Source organism: Lolium perenne, chromosome 5, assembly GCF_019359855.2.
Source record: "Lolium perenne isolate Kyuss_39 chromosome 5, Kyuss_2.0, whole genome shotgun sequence".
Classification (NCBI taxonomy): domain Eukaryota; kingdom Viridiplantae; phylum Streptophyta; class Magnoliopsida; order Poales; family Poaceae; genus Lolium; species Lolium perenne.
Genome location: NC_067248.2, coordinates 217,742,544 through 217,763,604, shown reverse-complemented (window position 1 = coordinate 217,763,604; position 21,061 = coordinate 217,742,544). Strand labels below are relative to the sequence as shown.

The window sequence follows — 21,061 nt, the reverse complement described above, 5'->3', positions numbered from 1 at the left end:
TTGCAAGCATATGAATGGTTCATAAGATACCACATACCACGGTACGAGTAAAGAGTACTTTTCAGGAGACGAGGTTGAACGAGGTATAGAGATACCGATGATCAAACCTCGGACAAGTAAAATATCGCGTGACAAAGGGAATCGGTATCGTATGTAAATGGTTCAATCGATCACTAAGTTATCGTTGAATATGTGGGAGCCATTATGGATCTCCAGATCCCGCTATTGGTTATTGGTCGGAGAGAAGTCTCAACCATGTCTGCATAGTTCGCGAACCGTAGGGTGACACACTTAAGGTTTGATGTCGTTTTAAGTAGATATGGAATATGGAATGGAGCTCGAATGTTGTTCGAAGTCTCGGATGGGATCCGAGACATCACGAGGAGGTTCGGAATGGTGCGGAGAATAAGATTCATATATGGGAAGTCATTTTTGGGGTTCGGAAAAAGTCCGGTGTTTTGACCGGAGCTTCTAGAAGGTTTTGGAAGAATCGGAATAGTCCGGAATATTATGGAAGGTTCCGGAAGTGTCCGGGACGACCCGGGATGCCTAAGGAAGTCCGGATGGTTCCATAATAGGTGCAACCACGTTGGCTTAAGGGAAAAGGAGTCTTTCCTTAATGCAATTTCGGAATTGGCAAAAGAGTCCGAGTAGGACTAGGTTTTCGGAACCGGAAACCTATCGGAACTCAGTCAAACTTGGGGGCAGGTTTTTGTACGACTGATACGTCCAAGACGTATCTACTTTCCCGAACACTTTTGCTATTGTTTTGCCTCTAATTTGTGTATTTTGGATACAACTAACACGTACTAACGTTGTTTTCAGCAGAATTGCTCTGGTGTCTCGTTTTTGTGCAGAAACTCAACTTTCAGGAAAATCCCCGGGATTAATTCCAATGGGCCTATTTTCACAGAAGAATAACGGAGCCAGAAGACTAGAAGGAGGGGGGCCACGAGGCAACCACCCCACCAGGCGGCGCGGCAGGCCCCTGGGCCGCGCCGGCCTATGGTGGCGGCACCTCGGGCAGCCCCAGGTGCCCCCCTCTGGACTACTTAAGGGCTTCGACCTAAAAACGCATGGGGGTTAGACGAAATTGCCAGAAGACATCCAGAACACCGCCGCCATCGCGAAACTCCGTATCGGGACCAGAAACTCCGCCGGGACGGGGAATTGGAGGAGATCATCGCCATCATCACCACCGACGCCTCTCCATCAACCAGCCATGCTTCCCCCATCCATGTGTGAGTAATTCCCCCGCTGTAGGTGATGTCTACGGGTGCTTCTATTCTTGTTGACAGTGTTGGACCTCCAAGAGCAGAGGTTTGTAGAACAACAGCAAGTTTCCCTTAAGTGGATCACCCAAGGTTTATCGAACTCAGGGAGGAAGAGGTCAAAGATATCCCTCTCAAGCAACCCTGCAATCACGATACAAGAAGTCTCTTGTGTCCCCAACACACCTAATACACTTGTCAGATGTATAGGTGCACTAGTTCGGCGAAGAGATAGTAAAATGCAAGTAGTATGGATGTGTATGAGTGGTAATAGCAATCTGAATAAAATATGGCAGCGAGTAAACATGCAGTAGAACAGTAAGTAAGCGGTGTTTGCAGTATTGGAAACAAGGCCTAGGGATCCTAATTTCACTAGTGGACACTATCAACATTGATCACATAATAAATAAATAACTTCTCCTCACTTGTGCTACACATACTCTTGTTTGATAACAAACACCATTCATTGTGTAGGGCTACAAGAGCTCCCTCAAGCCGGAGTTAACAAGCGCCACAACATTCGGTGTTCATATTTAAGTAACCTTTAGAGCATAATAGATCATTGCAATTTAAACCGAGTACTAACATAGCATACACACTGTCACCTTTACACTATGAAGGGGGAATGAATCACATCAATACTATCATAGTAATAATTAACTCCATAACCTACAAGAGATTATGATCATAACCTACGCCAAGTACTACACGATGCACACACTGTCACCATTACACCGTGAAGGAGGAATAGAATACTTTAATAACATCACAAGAGTAGCACATAGACTAATAGTGATATAATGCTCATCATATGGATCTCAATTATGCAAGGCAATTCATGAGATCATTGTATTGGGGTACATGAGAGAGAGATTAACCACATAGCTACCGGTAGAGCCCTCAGCCCCGGGGGAGAACTACACCCTCCTCATCATGGGAGACAGCGATGGCGATGGAGATGGCGGTGGTGTCGATGGAGATGACTCCGGGGGCAATTCCCCGTCCCGGCAGGGTGCCAGAACAGAGACTTCTGTCCCCCGAATTGGAGTTTCGCGATGGTGGCGGCGTCCCTGAAGTCTTTCTGGAGTTTCATCAATCGGTATCGCGTTTTTAGGTCGAAAGGGCTTATATAGGCGAAGATGCGGCGTAGGAGGGGCACCAGGGCGCCCTCCCCATAGGCCGGCGCGGCCAGGGGCCTGCCCGCGCGGCCCTATTGTCTGGGGGCCCCAGGCCTCCCCTCCGGCTCTCCTTCGGTGTCCTGGTCCGTCTCGGTGAATTATGATGTTTGGTCTTCGTTTCGTCGAATTCCGAGAATATTGCCCGAACAGCCTTTCTGGAACCAAAAATAGCAGAAAACAGGAACTGGCACTTCAGCATCTTGTTAATAGGTTAGTTCCGGAAAATGCATCAAAACGATATAAAGTATGAATAAAACATGTAGGTATTGTCATAAAACTAGCATGGAACATAAGAAATTATAGATACGTTGGAGACGTATCAAGCATCCCCAAGCTTAGTTCCTACTCGCCCTTGAGTAGGTAAACGATAACAATGATAATTTCTTAAGTGACATGCTACCAACATGATCTTGATCAATACTATTGTAAAACATATGAGATGAATGAAGTGATTCAAAGCAATGGTAAAGACAATGACTAAACAACTGAATCATACAGCAAAGACTTTTCATGAATAGTACTTTTAAGACAAGCATCAATAAGTCTTGCATAAGAGTTACTCATAAAGCAATAAATTCTTAGTAGAAAGCTTTGAAACAACACAAAGGAAGATATAAGTTTCAGCGGTTGCTTTCAACTTCAACATGTATATCTCATGGATAATTGTCAACACAAAGTAATATAACAAGTGCAATAGGTAAACATGTAAGAATCGATGCACACAGTTGACACAAGTGTTTGCTTCTAAGATATACAGAAGTGGGTAAACTGACTCAACAAAAAGTAAAAGATAGGCCCTTCGCGGAGGGAAGCATGGATTACTATTTTTGTGCTAGAGCTTTTCATTTTGAAGACATAGAAGCAATTTTGTCAATGGTAGTAATAAAGCATATGCGTTATGTATAAGATATCCTATAAGTTGCAAGCCTCATGCATAGTATACCAATAGTGCTCGCACATTGTCCTAATTAGCTTGGATTAACATGGATTATCATTGCATAGCATATGTTTCAACCAAGTGTCACAAAGGGGTACCTCTATGCCGCCTGTACAGAGGTCTAAGGAGAAAGTTCGCATTGGATTTCTCGCTTTTGATTATTCTCAACTTAGACATCCATACCGGGACAACATAGACAACAGATAATGGACTCCTCTTTAATGCATAAGCATTCAACAACAGATAATATTCTTATAAGAGATTGAGGTTTTGTGTCCAAACTGAAACTTCCACCATGATTCATGGCTTTAGTTAGCGGCCCAATGTTCTTCTCTAACAATATGCATACTCAAACCATTTGATCATGAAAATCGCCCTTACTTCAGACAAGACGAACATGCATAGAAACTCACATGATATTCAACAAAGGTAAAAGTTGATGGCGTCGCCAGAAACATGGTTACCGCTCAACAAGCAACTTATTAAGAAATAAGATACATAAGTACATATTCTTCACCACAATAGTTTTTAAGGCTATTTTCCCATGAGCTATGTATTGTAAAGGCAAAGAATAGAAGTTTAAAGGTAGCACTCAAGTAATGTACTTTGGAATGGCAGAGAAATACCATGTGGTAGGTAGGTATGGTGGACACAAATGGCATAGTTTTTGGCTCAAGGATTTGGATGCACGAGAAGAATTCCTCTCAATACAAGGCTAGGCTAGCAAGGTTGTTTGAAGCAAACTCAAGTATAAAATGGTGCAGCAAGACTCACATATGAACATATTGTAAGCATTATAAGACTTTACATCGTCTTCCTTGTTGTTCAAACGCCTTAACCAGAAAATATCTAGACTCCAGAGACCAATCATGCAAACCAAATTTTAACAAGCTCTATGTAGTTCTTCATTAATGGGTGCAAAGTACATGATGCAAGAGCTTAAAGATGATCTATATGAGCACAACAATTGCCAAGTATCAAATTATTCAAGACATTATACCAATTACCACATAAAGCATTTTCCGTTTCCAACCATATAGCAATTAACGAAGTGGTTTTCAACTCCGCCATGAACATTAAAGATAGAACTAAGAACACCAGCGTTCATATGAAAAAGCGGAGCGTGTCTCTCTCCCACACAAGCATGAATTTATTCAAACATAATCAAAAATAAAAATAAAATCAAACAGACGCTCCAAGCAAAGTACATAAGATGTGACCGAATAAAAATATAGTTTCAAGAGAAGAAACCTGATAGATTGTTGATGAAGAAGGGGATGCCTTGGGCATCCCCAAGCATAGATGCTTGAGTATTCTTGAAATATGCAGGGATGAACCACGGGGGCATCCCCAAGCTTAGACTTTTCACTCTTCTTGATCATAGTATATCATCCTCCTCTCTTTACCCTTGAAAACTTCCTCCACACCAAACTCGAAACAAACTCATTAGAGGGTTAGTGCATAATCAAAAATTCACATGTTCAGAGGTGACACAATCATTCTTAACACTTCTGGACATTGCCCAAAGCTACTGGAAGTCAATGGAACAAAGAAATCCATTCAACAAAGCAAAAGAGGCAATGCAAAATAAAAGGCATAATCCGTCAAAACATAATAGTCCGTAAAGACGAATTTTGTAGAGGCACTAGACTTGCTCAGATGAAAATGCTCAAATTGAATGAAAGTTGCGTACATATCTGTGGATCACACACGTAAATTGGCAGATTTTTATGAGTTACCTACAGAGAACCCTGCCCAAATTCGTGACAGACAGAAATCTGTTTCTGCGCAATAATCCAAATCTAGTATGAACCTTGCTATCAAAGACTTTACTTGGCACAACAATGCAATAAAATAAGATAAAGAGAGGTTTCTACAGTAGTAACAACTTCCAAGACACAACAAAACAGTAACAAAATAAACACATGGGTTATCTCCCAAGAAGTGCTTTCTTTATAGCCATTAAGATGGGCTCAGTAATTTCAATGATGCACTCCCAAGAAATAAGAGTTGAAGCAAAAGAGAGCATCAAAAAGCAAATTCAAAACACATTTAAGTCTAACCCACTTCCTATGAAAAGGAATCTTGTACACAAATAAATTTATGAAGAACAAAGTGACAAGCATAAGAAGGCAATACAAGCGCAACTTCAAAATTCTCAACATAAAGAGGGGAAACTTAATATTATTAAGATGCATATAACCATGTTTCCCTCTCTCATAATAACTTTCAGTAGCATCATTGATGAAATCCACAATATATCCATCACTTAAAACATTCTTATCATGGTTCATGTGCATAAAAGTATCATTATTTTTGGCATAAGAAAAACTCTTCTTATTAATAGTAATTGGAGCAGGATCATTATCAAGAATTTTTACATGGTAAACAAGTTGCATACTAAGGGAATGGTTTTTGGCAATCCAATCATAACTATGACAAGTTTCATAAGTATAGTTATAACCTATATCATAGCATTCTTTATAATAATCATCAAAGATTGGAGGCACAGTGTCATCATAAGAAATAGAATAGTTATCTTTCACAGTATGTTCATCTGTAACCATACCATCATTGTTACTAGAAGGAGATGTATCAAACATATAATGATCAGTAGCAAAAGGATTTTCAAACACCTCATCCCCAAGATTAGAGCTTTCTATATCATTATGGGAGGAAGCATGGATAGTACTGATACTATGGCAATTATTAACATTATCATTTTCAGAATTAGTTTCCCAGAGATTTGCAATATCAAAAGTAGTGTGCTCTTTAAAATCATGATCACTAATGTAGGTAAAGGGCATAGGAAGATCATTATACTCAGATTCATTATCATAATAATCATCAGGAGCAACATACTTGCGGTTACCTATCGTTATCTCATACACGCGGGGATATGCCGTTACCTCTTTCTTTTTTATTCCCCCTCTTCTTCTTCTTCTTCTTCTTCTTCTTCGTTTCCTTCTTCTTCTTCTTCTTTTCCTTCTCCTCGTTCCCTTCTTCAGGAGGGAGAGGCTTGAAGGGAGGCTTCTCCACATAACCTGATTTATTTCCAGAAACAATAGAAGAAACTTGGGAGGATTCCTCCTTTTCATTAATAAGTTCAAAGCACACATCGGTCCTATCATATTTTGGCAAGGTGTCATCTCCTAAAATGTTTTGTATGTAAGTATTTGTATGGCAATTATCAATGCAATAAGAAAAACACCCATGCAGGACATCATCAATATCAAGATCACTCATATGTAACAAAAAGATTTTTCTTGATAACTCTTCACACCACAAAAATAAAGTAAGTTCATCATGCTGATTAGGAGTAATTTCATCATCACAATACAAATTTGCAGCACTCATGGGGTTCGAATTATCATTGGAGGAGCATTGAAAATTAAAATGACCCGCTCTATGGCAAAGTTCACAAATAAAAGGATAGAGGGCACAAACTTTTTTACCAAGATCATCTAGAGCCCTAGACCACTTTCTAGTTTTTTCATTCATATGGTGGATAATATATTCATCTTTGATTTGATTAATTCCACAGGGTCTATGCATTCCACAAAAATTAACATGCTTATAAGAAATAGCATTCTCAGAAGTTTGAGCATGTTTATTGCAATCATTAACAACAATTTCATTTTCCATGCAAGTGTCTTTGAAAGGTTCATGATACTTATCAAAATTCTTCCTAGGCAATTCAAAATGAGAGGCAAAAGCTTTATAAAGATTTGCAACAACTTGAGAGTCAAGACCATAAGTAGCACTCATATTTAGAATTGTATCAGTATCCATAAAAGTTTCAATGCATTCATAATCATAATTTATACCTGACTCTTTACCTTTGTCGTTCTCCCAATCTTCAGCGTTCTCCTGAATCCGATTAAGAAGGTCCCATTTAAACTCTTCTTTATTGCGCGTGAATGATCCAGAACAAGCAGTATCCAGCAAGGTTTTATCTTGAAAAGAAAGTCTTGCATAGAAATTATCAATGATGATATTACCAGGAAGCTCATGATTGGGGCATTTGAGCATTAAAGACTTCAATCTCTCCCATGCTTGAGCAATACTCTCTCCATCATGAGGCTAGAAATTATATATGCGGTTTCGGTGTTCGTGAATTTCACTTGGAGGATAGAATTTAGAGTAAAATAGAGGCACAATATCCTTCCAATCAAGAGAATGCCTATCCTTCAGCAGTTTGTACCAATGCGCCGCTTTACCAGACAAGGACATAGAGAATAATTTCTTCTTCACTTCATCCATAGAGATACCTGCACACTTGAATAACCCGCATAATTCATGCAAAAATAGTAAATGATCTCCAGGATGGACAGTTCCATCCCCTTCATAGCGGTTATCCATAACACGTTCAATAATTTTCATAGGTATTTTATATGGAATACTTTCAGTAGGTGGATTTAAAATATCACAAGCATCATTAGAGTTATCGCATATGGGAGATAAAGTATTATCAGAGCAAATCTTCTCCCCTAAAGATGGGAAGCTAAAAAGATCATGAAAACTAGCTTCCCCAAGCTTAGACTTCTCCATAGCATTAGCAGTAATTGCGTTCATACTAATAACATTGCTACTAGCATGCAAATAAGGTTCAATAGGTTTTTTAATTTTCGCATCAAACAATTCTAACTCAGGAAAAAGATTAAAAAGCTCACCAATTTTTTTGTTGTTTTCCATTATGCCTAACTAGTGAAAATAAAAACAAGAAACAAAAAGATGCAATTGCAGGATCTAAAGGAAATAGCTTCGAGCACTCACACACCGGCAACAGTGCTAGGAAATAGCTTAGTAGTCGGAGGATGTGAATACCTTTTACCTTACCTCCCCGGCAACGGCGCCAGAAAAGTGCTTGATGTCTACGGGTGCTTCTATTATTGTAGACAGTGTTGGGCCTCCAAGAGCAGAGGTTTGTAGAACAGCAGCAAGTTTCCCTTAAGTGGATCACCCAAGGTTTATCGAACTCAGGGAGGAAGAGGTCAAAGATATCCCTCTCAAGCAACCCTGCAATCACGATACAAGAAGTCTCTTGTGTCCCCAACACACCTAATACACTTGTCAGATGTATATGTGCACTAGTTCGGCGAAGAGATAGTAAAATACAAGTAGTATGGATGTGTATGAGTGGTAATAGCAATCTGAATAAAATATGGCAGCGAGTAAACATGCAGTAGAACAGTAAGTAAGCGGTGTTTGCAGTATTGGAAACAAGGCCTAGGGATCCTACTTTCACTAGTGGACACTCTCAACATTGATCACATAATAAATAAATAACTTCTCCTCACTTGTGCTACACATACTCTTGTTTGATAACAAACAAGTACCATTCATTGTGTAGGGCTACAAGAGCTCCCTCAAGCTGGAGTTAACAAGCGCCACAACATTCGGTGTTCATATTTAAGTAACCTTTAGAGCATAATAGATCATTGCAATTTAAACCAAGTATACAAGAGATTATGATCATAACCTACGCCAAGTACTACACGATGCACACACTGTCACCATTACACCGTGAAGGAGGAATAGAATACTTTAATAACATCACAAGAGTAGCACATAGACTAATAGTGATACAATGCTCATCATATGGATCTCAATTATGCAAGGCAATTCATGAGATCATTGTATTGGGGTACATGAGAGAGAGAGAGATTAACCACATAGCTACCGGTAGAGCCCTCAGCCCCGGGGGAGAACTACTCCCTCCTCATCATGGGAGACAGCGATGGCGATGGAGATGGCGGTGGTGTCGATGGAGATGACTCCGGGGGCAATTCCCCGTCCCGGCAGGGTGCCGGAACAGAGACTTCTGTCCCCCGAATTGGAGTTTCGCGATGGTGGCGGCGTCCCTGGAGTCTTTCTGGAGTTTCGTCAATCGGTATCGCGTTTTTAGGTCGAAAGGGCTTATATAGGCGAAGAGGCGGCGTAGGAGGGGCACCAGGGCGCCCTCCCCATAGGCCGGCGCGGCCAGGGGCCTGCCCGCGCGGCCGTATTGTCTGGGGGCCCCAGGCCTCCCCTCCGGCTCTCCTTCGGTGTCCTGGTCCGTCTCGGTGAATTATGATGTTTGGTCTTCGTTTCGTCGAATTCCGAGAATATTGCCCGAACAGCCTTTCTGGAACCAAAAACAGCAGAAAACAGGAACTGGCACTTCGGCATCTTGTTAATAGGTTAGTTCCGGAAAATGCATCAAAACGATATAAAGTATGAATAAAACATGTAGGTATTGTCATAAAACTAGCATGGAACATAAAAAATTATAGATACGTTGGAGACGTATCAGTAGGCTGAAGGGGATGGTAGGGATTGGATGAGATTGGTCATGTAATAGCATAAGATTGTTAGGGCATAGTGCCTAGTATCTATAATTGGTACTTTTATGATATTGTTGCAACTTGTTATGCTTAATGCTTGTCACTAGGGCCCGAGTGCCATGATCTCAGATCTGAACATGTTATTTTTTCATGATGATATTCATTGTTTTATGATCTTACCTGCAAGTTGTATACACATGTTGCTGTCCGGAACCCGAGGCCCCAAAGTGACAGAAGTTGGGACAACCGGAGGGGAAGGCGGTGATATGAGGATCACATGTGTTCACGGAGTGTTAATGCTTTGCTCCGGTGCTCTATTAAAAGGAGTACCTTAATTTCCAGTAGATTCCCTAGAGGCCCGGCTGCCACCGGCTGGTAGGACAAAAGATGTTGTGCAAGTTTCTCATTGCGAGCACGTACGACTAAATATGGAACACATGCCTATGGATTGATTAGTACTTGGATACCGTTTTATTATTATCTGCAAATGCCCTACCTTGATTGTTACATGAGTTTATCTCATCCATGCAACGCTCGTTCATTCATCCCTGTGCCTACAGTATTTTAATCCTGCTATTTACTATAATCACTACTGCTGTCTTTGTTACTCTGCTGCTGATATTTCACTACTACTACTGCTATAAAACTGTTTCTACTAATAAACTCTTGCGAGCAAGTCTGTTTCCAGGTGCAGCTGAATTGACAGCTCCGCTGTTAAGGCTTACAAATATTCTTTGGCTCCCCTTGTGTCGAATCAATAAATTGGGTTTTACTTCCCTCGAAGACTGTTGCGATCCCCTATACTTGTGGGTTATCAAGACTATTTTCTGGCGCCGTTGCCGGGGAGCATAGCTTTATTTGCAAGTTCACTTGGATTGATATTGTTCGCTGCGAATTCTCCATCATGGGTAAACCTCGCGATACTAAAGTCACCATATTACCATCCACTACAAGAAAAGGTACAACTCTGAGTACCTCTGCTGCTCTTGATTCACCATCTGTGATAAGTTAACTTGTTTCACCACCACAAGCTTCAAATGCTGGTACTTCTGCTGAATCTGAAAATTGCTCTTATAATTTTGATGATGCTTCTGCTGTGCTTGATAATGATGGTTCATTAGGATCTTTTCTAGATGCTACGATTGCTAGGTCTAGACAAATTGAAAATACTGAAACTCCTAATGAAAATGCTGCTACACCTGTTAATTCACCTGAGTTTGTTGAATACTCTACTGATGATCTTGATGAAGATTATGTAGAACTTGATGATGATTTCATTGATAAATGCAATGCTACTACTGGTACAAGTAATATTAAAAAGCTTCTTGCACAACATACTGTTAGATATAAACTGTCTCCTGATCCTAAATTTGCCACATCTCCTATAAACATTAAGGATAAGGATTATGATTTTTCTCTTGATTTATCTCATATATCTATTGTTGAGAAAACACCTTTTTGTGGTACTGAAAAAGAAAGTGCTGTAGAGCACATGAATGAGCTTTCTACTTTGAGTAGCTTGTTTTCTGATGATATTAAGAAGCGTACTTATTTTGTTGCTAAATTTTTTCCTTTCTCATTAAAGGATGATGCTAAAATTTGGTATAATAGTTTGCCTCCTGATTCTATTGATAGTCCAAGTGGTTTGCTTGATGTTTTCTTTCGGAAATACTTTCCTGCTAGTGATCAACATATTGCTTTGCAGAAAATTTATAGTTTTGACCAGGAAGATGGAGAGAAATTGCCTGAAGCTTGGGCAAGATTTTGCTCTCTTATCAGAGCTCGGCCTGGACATGATCTAGAAAAGCATGATTTACTTGATATATTTTATAGTGGACTAACCATTGAGTCTAGGGCATACCTGGATAGTTGTGCTGGTTGTGTTTTCAGGAAAAGAACTCCAGATGAAGCGGAAGAATTATTGGCTAAAATAGGCTGGAATCATGATGATTGGACTACACCTGAACCAACTCCAACGCCAATATTGAAGAAGAGTGGTATGATTAAACTAAATGATGAAGATATGAGGGAAGCCAAGAAATCTCTTAAGGAGAAAGGTTAATGGAGTTCCTAATGCTTCGTCCTTTCCATGCTATGACTTTTTGCGTAATGCAGGGCTGCTTGATGATTTCTTGTTCCTCATCAATAATGTGGGCTTATCTACCTATATGGAAGATGAGAGGAGTCAATACTACATGCTAACTAAAATCTTTGTTGAAAGCTTTAAGTTCAACAACACACACTTCAAACCATCAGTTACATTTAGGATTTATGATAGGCCTATTACTATGAAGTTGAAGGATTTTTGTGCTGCATTGGATATTAACCCTGTAGGTACAGCGAAGAAGATCGAGAAAAGCCCCAAAGCTTTGACGGAGCTCTATCGAGAAGTTACCAATGATGATGACCGCGCTATTCAGCGCGGCAAGATAAGAAGCATTCAACTCCCTGCCATTAGATAGTTCGCTTACTATCTTGCTACTAGCATTCTTGGTAGGGAGAACACTAGCAACATTTCTAGTTATCATCTTGCTTTTCTTGTTGCTGCACTTACTGGAGATACACCTTATCATCTTGGTGCTCTTGTTGCTCGTCGTTTATCCAATAAGGGGCCTATTTTTGGAGGAATTGTTGCCTCACGAATTATGGCACATCTAGATCTTCCTCTCGATCCTACTGATGAGAAATTAACTCCTGTAAGGCTTGATATTGCTGCTATGAAGAGTCACCAATTTGTCACAACTGACTCTAGTTTGGAAAATATTGTCTATAAAATGTTGTTTATTGACGGGGATGAGAAGGAAATCCCTTTGCCGTAGGCTGACTTGTTTAGTGTTCACAGGAGACCGTGGTCACGCTCTAAGGAGGAGGTGGATGAGCAGCTGGAGATACATGGTTTCCACTAGCAGCATGACTCCGAGGACGCCGAGCCCTCCTACGGGTACACCGTCACGTATCCTGGTGCGTCTTCCAGCACATACCCAGAACAGGATCCTTCTTCGTCATACTACGGAGGTGTGATACGTCTCAAACGTATCTATAATTTCTTATGTTCCATGCTAGTTTTATGACAATACCTACATGTTTTGTTCACACTTTATATCGTTTTGATGCGTTTTCCGGAACTAACCTATTAACGAGATGCCGAAGTGCCAGTTCCTGTTTTCTGCTGTTTTTGGTTTCAGAAATCCTAGTAAGGAAATATTCTCGGAATTGGACGAAATCAACGCCCAGCATCTTAGAATTCCACGAAGCTTCCAGAACACCCGAGAGCCACCAGAGGAGAGCCACAGGGGGCCCACACATGGGGCTGGCGCGGCCAGGCTAGGGCCCGCACCCCCTATTGTGTGGCGCCCCCGTAACCCTTCCGATTCCTCCTCTTCGCCTATTTAAAGGTCTCTGACCTAAATCTTCGACACGGAAAAGCCATGGTACGAGAAACCTTCCAGAGCCGCCGCCATCGTGAAGCCAAGATCTGGGGGACAGGAGTCTCTGTTCCGGCATGCCGCCGGGATGGGGAAGTGCCCCCGGAAGGCTTCTCCATCAACACCACCGCCATCTTCATCACCGCTGTTGTCTCCCATGAGGGGGGAGTAGTTCTCCATCGAGGCTAAGGGCTGTACCGGTAGCTATGTGGTTAATCTCTCTCCTATGTACTTCAATGCAATGATCTCATGAGCTGCCTTACATGATTGAGATTCATATAAGCTTTGTATCACTATTAGTCTATGTGCTACTCTTGTGATGTTATTAAAGTAGTCTATTCCTCCTTCACGGTGTAATGGTGACAGTGTGTGCATCGTGTAGTACTTGGCGTAGGCTGTGATCATAATCTCTTGTAGGTTATGGAGTTAATTATTACTATGATAGTATTGATGTGATTTATTCCCCCTTCATAGTGTAAAGGTGACAGTGTGTATGCTATGTTAGTACTCGGTTTAAATTGCAAAGATCTATTATGCTCTAAAGGTTACTTAAATATGAATGCCGAATGTTGTGGAGCTTGTTAACTCCGGCATTGAGGTGCTCTTGTAGCCCTACACAACGAATGGTGTTCATTATCAAACAAGAGTATATGTAGCACAAAGGAAGAGAACTTATTTATTATGTGATCAATGTTGAGAGTGTCCACTAGTGAAAGTATGATCCCTAGGTCTTGTTTCCAAATACTGCAATCAACGCTTGTTTACTATTTTACTGCATCTTTACTTCCTGCAATATTACTACCATCAATTGCACGCCAGCAAGCACTTTTCTGGCACCGTTACTACTGCTCATATTCATTCATACTACTTGTATTTCACTATCTCTTCGCCGAACTAGTGCACCTATACATCTGACAAGTGTATTAGGTGTGTTGGGGACACAAGAGACTTCTTGTATCGTGATTGCAGGGTTGCTTGAGAGGGATATCTTTGACCTCTTCCTCCCTGAGTTCGATAAACCTTGGGTGATCCACTTAAGGGAAACTTGGTGCTGTTCTACAAACCTCTGCTCTTGGAGGCCCAACACTGTCTACAAGAATAGAAGCACCCGTAGACATCAAGCACTTTTCTGGCGCCGTTGCCGGGGAGGAAAGGTAAAAGACACTCATACTCCGGTCCCAGGTAACTAAGTTATTTTCTGTTGCCGTTGTGTGTGTGCTCGAAGCTATTTCCTTTAGATCCTGCAATTGCATCTTTTTGTTTCTTGTTCACTAGTTAGGCATAATGGAAAATAACAATGAGCTTCTTATTCTATTTCCTGAGTTAAGACATGAATGGTTTAATGTGAAAATTAAAAAACCTATGGAATCTTATTTGCATGCTAGTAGTAATGATATTAGTATGAACCCTTTGAACACCATTGTTGCTAATGATATGAAAATTCTAAGCTTGGGGAAGCTGGTTTTGATGAGCATGATATCTTTAGTCCCCCAAGCATTGAGGAGAAAATTTTCTTTGATGATACTTTGCCTCCTATTTATGATGATTATAATGATAGTGGTCTTTTGGTGCCACCTACTATGGAGAGTAAATTTTATTATGATTATACTATGCCTCCTACACTGATGAGAATAATAATGATAGCTACTTTGTTGAATTTGCTCCCACTACAACTAATAAAATTGATTATGCTTATGTTGGGAGTAGTAATAATTTTATGCATATAGCTCATGATAATAATGTTTCATGTGATAGTTATATTGTTGAATTTGTTCATGATGCTATTGAAAGTTATTATGAGAGAGGGAAACATGGTTATATGCATCTTAATAATATTAAGTTTCCCCTCTTTGTGTTGAGGATCTTGAAGCTACTCGTGTTTTATCTTCCTATGCTTGTCACTTTGCTCCTCATGAATTTATTTGTGTACAAGATTCCTTTTCATAGGAAGTGGGTTAGGCTTAAATTTGTTTCATACTTGCTTTTTGATGCTCCCTTTTTTCTTCAACTCTCATCCTTATGTGAGCATCATTACAATTACTGAGCCCATCTTAATGGCTATAAAGAAAGAACTTCTTGGGAGATAACCCATGTCTTTATTTTGCTACTATTTTGTTGTGTCTTGGAAGTTGTTACTACTGTAGCAACGTCTCCTTATCTTATTTTATTGCATTGTTGTGCCAAGTAAAGTCTTTGATAGTAATGTTGATACTAGATTTGGATTACTGCACAGAAATAGATTTCTGTCTGTCACGAATTTGGGCAGGGTTCTCTGTAGGTAACTCAGAAAAATCTGCCAATTTACATGCATGATCCTCAGATATGTACGCAACTTTCATTCAATTTGAGCATTTTCATCTGAGCAAGTCCAGTGCCTCTAAAAAATTCGTCTTTACGGACTGTTCTGTTTTGATAGATTCTGTCTTTTATTTCGCATTGCCTCTTTTGCTGTGTTGGATGGATTTCTTTGTTCCATTAACTTCCAGTAGCTTTGTGCAATGTCCAGAAGTGTTAAGAATGATTGTGTCACCTCTGAACATGTGAATTTTTGATTATGCACTAACCCTCTAATGAGTTTGTTTTAAGTTTGGTGTGGAGGAAGTTTTCAAGGGTCAAGAGAGGAGGATGATATACTATGAGCAAGAAGAGTGAAAAGTCTAAGCTTGGGGATGCCCCCGTGGTTCATCCCTGCATATTTCAAGAAGACTCAAGCGTCTAAGCTTGGGGATGCCCAAGGCATCCCCTTCTTCATCGACAACTTATCAGGTTTCTTCTCTTGAAACTATATTTTTATTCGGTCACATCTTATGTACTTTACTTGGAGCGTCTGTTTGTTTTTGCTTTGGTTGAATAAATTCATGCTTCTGTGGGAGAGAGACACGCTCCGCTGTTGCGTATGAACACATGTGTTCTTAGCTTTACTCTTAACTAGCAAGGTGGCCCTCGCAAATGCGAGGGCAACTTCTGAAACTTTCCAATAAATATATTTATATTTATTTCATTTTCATTTTTTATCAAATATTAATATTAATATTTTTTGGTCACTCGAAGTATTATATTGTAACATGTCAAGAAAAAATATTTAATAATACTTAATTTATGAGTAAACTATTGCTTTAACATTTGCAAAAAAAAACACATATCACTAATTATGAATTCCGTTCTACATGCTTATATTTGTTGAGTTTGTAGAATTAATTTTTTCTCACTTGAGATAGACTGTAGATTTTACCTGAAGTTACATTTGTGTGAGGTATGAAATAAGGTTAAAGTTTATCGATATATTCATTTTTAGAGTTGTCCAAAAATGTGATGAAATCCAAATACTAATAGACAACAACATCACGGGAGATTATGTTTATGTATATTTATTTAGATATGTCCATCGTGCTCTACATTATTAAAAATAATATTCAGGGTTGATCCTATGGCATTGGGGTTATAACAAAAAAATATAATATATCACTTCTCTCCTATTAAAAGTAAGATTCAAGAGACACATGTTTGAAGGAATACAGGCAAAATATTTTACTTTATCATGGATATTTTAAAGATATCAAGAACAATCTATCATACATATGTCCCATCCTCTTCAAAATCTAGGGCAATAAACTGTTTCTTTCATGTATACAAATTGGATCATGTGTAGGGTTTTACGGGCACGGCAATGCAACGTGTGTCTAGGAGGAATGTCCAATAAGTGCAGATTCAAAATATTTGTATATCCTTCTATGTTTTGTGCTGAAATTAGAAATGCGCTTGTTTGAAGAATCAACATGTAAATTAGATGGTTAGAAGGGTAGTTTTACTCAAAGGTCATTGCTGATAAAAATCGAGGTTTCACGTCATGTATCTCATTATGCCAAAATATTCCTTCAGTGGAACTCATCGCTCGCGAGAATCTTGTGTATCGAAAAAATATTTTTTGTGTGTTCCAGCCAGATTCCAGTAACGTGTTCTTTTACTTGCAAGAAGTACGTTCGACCCTAGTATATTGGATTGTAAGAGTGGGGCCATAAAATTACATTGGTAAATGCAATCCTTGTATAGCATCCTCTCGGTGTGCCATATATTTCCACGTATCAGGCCGGATGCTTGTCCAACCAAATCAGTATGCCTGCCTCGCATCTCACATTGCGAGTGGTAACCTCGCTAGCCCGCGTCAGGGCGAAGCCACGACCAATTAGCACATGGCTTGTAGGCACGAAGGAAACCCAGTGTTTTTATATTTCCTATTTTTTCATTGGCGGGAAGTAGGCACTAACACATGTGATTTCCTTCGTTTCTTGTCCTTCTTTTTTTGCTGACAGGAATTTAGGCAAGATTTTCTTTTTGTCCGTTTTTTCCTTTTTTTCTCCTTCTTTGCTCTTTTATTTTATTTTAAAATCTGAAACTTTTATCGGTGTAAACTTTTAAATTTGAAATCATTTTTTTCTAGTGATTTCTTTAATCCGACAACCAGCTACAACCTATAAAAACAGGCCCTTGAAAACCAATAATAAAAAAATCGTGACCAGAAAATTAAAAATCGAGCAATCCTGATCCGATCAGCGAGCTCAGCAAAGAAAAAATCTGCTAGCGGAAGCAGATCAGTCATTGGGCCCAACTCCTCTTCACGTGGTAATTTAAATCTCCTTAAGTTTTCTTTCTTTTCCAAACGTACACACAGCCTGACAGTCCGTGGACTTGGAGAAGTGTATGCATTTTTGTACATGCTTCTTCCGTTCAAAAAATTTAGCACACGAAAATCTGAACATGTAAGCATGAAACTAAAAAACATTGAAAAAAAGTCTTGCGCTGTCTCGTTGTCACTGATAGCGTTTCTTAGGCTGCAGGATCGTGGATCCCTTTTTATTTTGAGAGAAACTGGATCGGTTATGCAAGATTCACTCTTTTTTTCTGATGCTGGCTCGCCGATCTAAGCGTATACCAGACGAGCGAGCGGGCGTACGTCGTATGGTCCTCTATCTGTGGTAGGCTTGTGCAAAAAAAAAACTGTGATACGTGAAAGCGATGGTCTGCTTTTGGTTTTTTTTTTTGAGCTGCATCGTGAGTTCATGACACGTATAATGCTAAATAAGAGACTTAGCTTGACACGGTAGTGTGCCAAGGAAAAGAGATATGCAATGTGTCCATGAATGGCACGATGAAACATTCTTTTCTTATCACGTCTTAGACGTGACATTTTTAACATAAATTGTATCAAATAGATTACGTAACTAATATGCTTTTTATTAAATCCTAACCATTAATTTTAGATCTAACTATCATGATAATTTGGATGATGTGGATTAACGTGGTGGCTCTAATTAGAACTGTATTTTGCTTTTAGTATATAATAGATGTTCATGGCAAAGGTTGAAACTGGTTCGTTCATTGTTATATGGTTGGAAACAGAAAATGCTGCATGTGTTAATTGGTATAATGTCTTGAATAATTTTATACTTGGCAATTGTTGTGCTCATATAGATCATGTTTAAGCTCTTGCATCATGTACTTTGTACCCATTAATGAAGAACTACATAGAGCTTGTTAAAATTTGGTTTGCATGATTGGTCTCTAGAGTCTAGATACTTTCTGGTTAAGGTGTTTGAACAACAAGGAAGGCGATGTAAAGTCTTATAATGCTTACAATATGTTCATATGTGAGTCTTGCTGCACCGTTTTATACTTGAGTTTGCTTCAAACAACCTTGCTAGCCTAGCCTTGTATTGAGAGGAATTCTTCTCGTGCATCCAAATCCTTGAGCCAAAAACTATGCCATTTGTGTCCACCATACCTACCTACTACATGGTATTTCTCTGCCATTCCAAGCAAATACTTCATGTGCTACCTTTAAACAATTCAAAAGCTATTATCTCTTATTTGTGTCAATGTTTTATAGCTCATGAGGAAGTATGTGGTGTTTATCTTTCGATCTTGTCATTTACTTCAGACAGACTTTCACCAATGGACTAGTGGCATATCCGCTTATCCAATAATTTTGCAAAAAGAGCTGGCAATGGGGTTTCCAGCCCCAATTAATTAACTTGCATTAATAATTCTCTTCACATGCTTTGCCCTGATCTATCAGTAAGCAACTTAATTTTGCAAATAAGACACTCCTCCATGGTATGTGAATGTTGGAAGGCACCCGAGGATTCGGTTAGCCATGACTTGTGAAAGCAAAAGTTTGGGAGGAGTGTCATCCATAAAACTAAACTAAAGTACATGTGTAAACAAAAGAGAAGAGGGGTGATCTACCTTGCTGGTAGAGATAACGTCCTTCATGGGAGCCGCTCTTGAAAGTATGGTTGATAAGGTAGTTAGAGTACCTATTACCAGTCGTTGACAACAACAAACACCTCTCAAAACTTTACTTTTATGCTCTCTATATGATTTCAAAACTTAAAAAGCTCTTGCACATGATTTAATCCCTGCTTCCCTCTGCGAAGGGCCTATCTTTTACTTTATGTTGAGTCAGTTTACCCACTTCTTTCTATCTTAGAAGCAAACACTTGTGTCAACTGTGCATTGATTCTTACATGTTTACCTATTGCACTTGTTATATTGCTTTATGTTGACAACTATCCATGAGATATACATGTTACAAGTTGAATGCAATTGCTGAAACTTAATCATCCTTTGTGTTGCTTCAATGCCTTTTACTTTGAATCTATTGCTTTATGAGTTAACTCTTATGCAAGACTTATTGATGCTTGTCTTGAAAGTACTATTCATGAAAAGTCTTTGTTATATGGTTCAGTTGTTTACTCATTGTCTTTACCATTGCTTTGAATCGCTGCATTCATCTCATATGCTTTACAATAGTATTGATCAAGATTATGTTGGTAGCATGTCACTTAAGAAATTATCATTGTTATCGTTTACCTACTCGAGGGCGAGTAGGAACTAAGCTTGGGGATGCTTGATACGTCTCAAACATATCTATAATTTCTTATGTTCCATGCTAGTTTTATGACAATACCTACATGTTTTGTTCACACTTTATATCGTTTTGATGCGTTTTCCGGAACTAACCTATTAACGAGATGCCGAAGTGCCAGTTCCTGTTTTCTGCTATTTTTGGTTTCAGAAATCCTAGTAAGGAAATATTCTCGGAATTGGACGAAATCAACGCCCAGCATCTTAGAATTCCACGAAGCTTCCAGAACACCCGAGAGCCACCAGAGGTGAGCCACAGGGGGCCCACACATGGGGCTAGCGTGGCCAGGCTAGGGCCCACGCCCCCCTATTGTGTGGCGCCCCCGTAACCCTTCCGACTCCGCCTTTTCGCCTATTTAAAGGTCCCTGACCTAAATCTTCGACACGGAAAAGCCACGGTACGAGAAACCTTCCAGAGCCGCCGCCATCGCGAAGCCAAGATCTGGGGGACAGGAGTCTCTGTTCCAGCACGCCGCCGGGATGGGGAAGTGCCCCCGGAAGGCTTCTCCATCAACACCACCGCCATCTTCATCACCGCTGCTGTCTCCCATGAGGGGGGAGTAGTTCTCCATCGAGGCTAAGGGCTGTACCGGTAGCTATGTGGTTAATCTCTCTCCTATGTACTTTAATACAATGATCTCATGAGCTGCCTTACATGATTGAGATTCATATGAGCTTTGTATCACTATTAGTCTATGTGCTACTCTTGTGATGTTATTAAAGTAGTCTATTCCTCCTTCACGGTGTAATGGTGACAGTGTGTGCATCGTGTAGTACTTGGCGTAGGCTGTGATCATAATCTCTTGTAGGTTATGGAGTTAATTATTACTATGATAGTATTAATGTGATTTGTTCCCCCTTCATAGTGTAAAGGTGACAGTGTGTATGCTATGTTAGTACTCGGTTTAAATTGCAAAGATCTATTATGCTCTAAAGGTTACTTAAATATGAATGCCGAATGTTGTGGAGCTTGTTAACTCCGGCATTGAGGTGCTCTTGT

At 39.8% G+C, this 21,061-nt stretch overlaps 1 non-coding gene across 1 annotated transcript; it reads left to right on the top strand.

Annotated features, from left to right (window-relative positions):
* Positions 1-7,391: 7,391 nt before the first annotated feature.
* LOC127304978 (small nucleolar RNA R71) lies at positions 7,392-7,499 on the top strand. Its single transcript, XR_007853642.1, has one exon. It is a non-coding gene; the product is annotated as a small nucleolar RNA R71 (small nucleolar RNA).
* Positions 7,500-21,061: the final 13,562 nt, after the last annotated feature.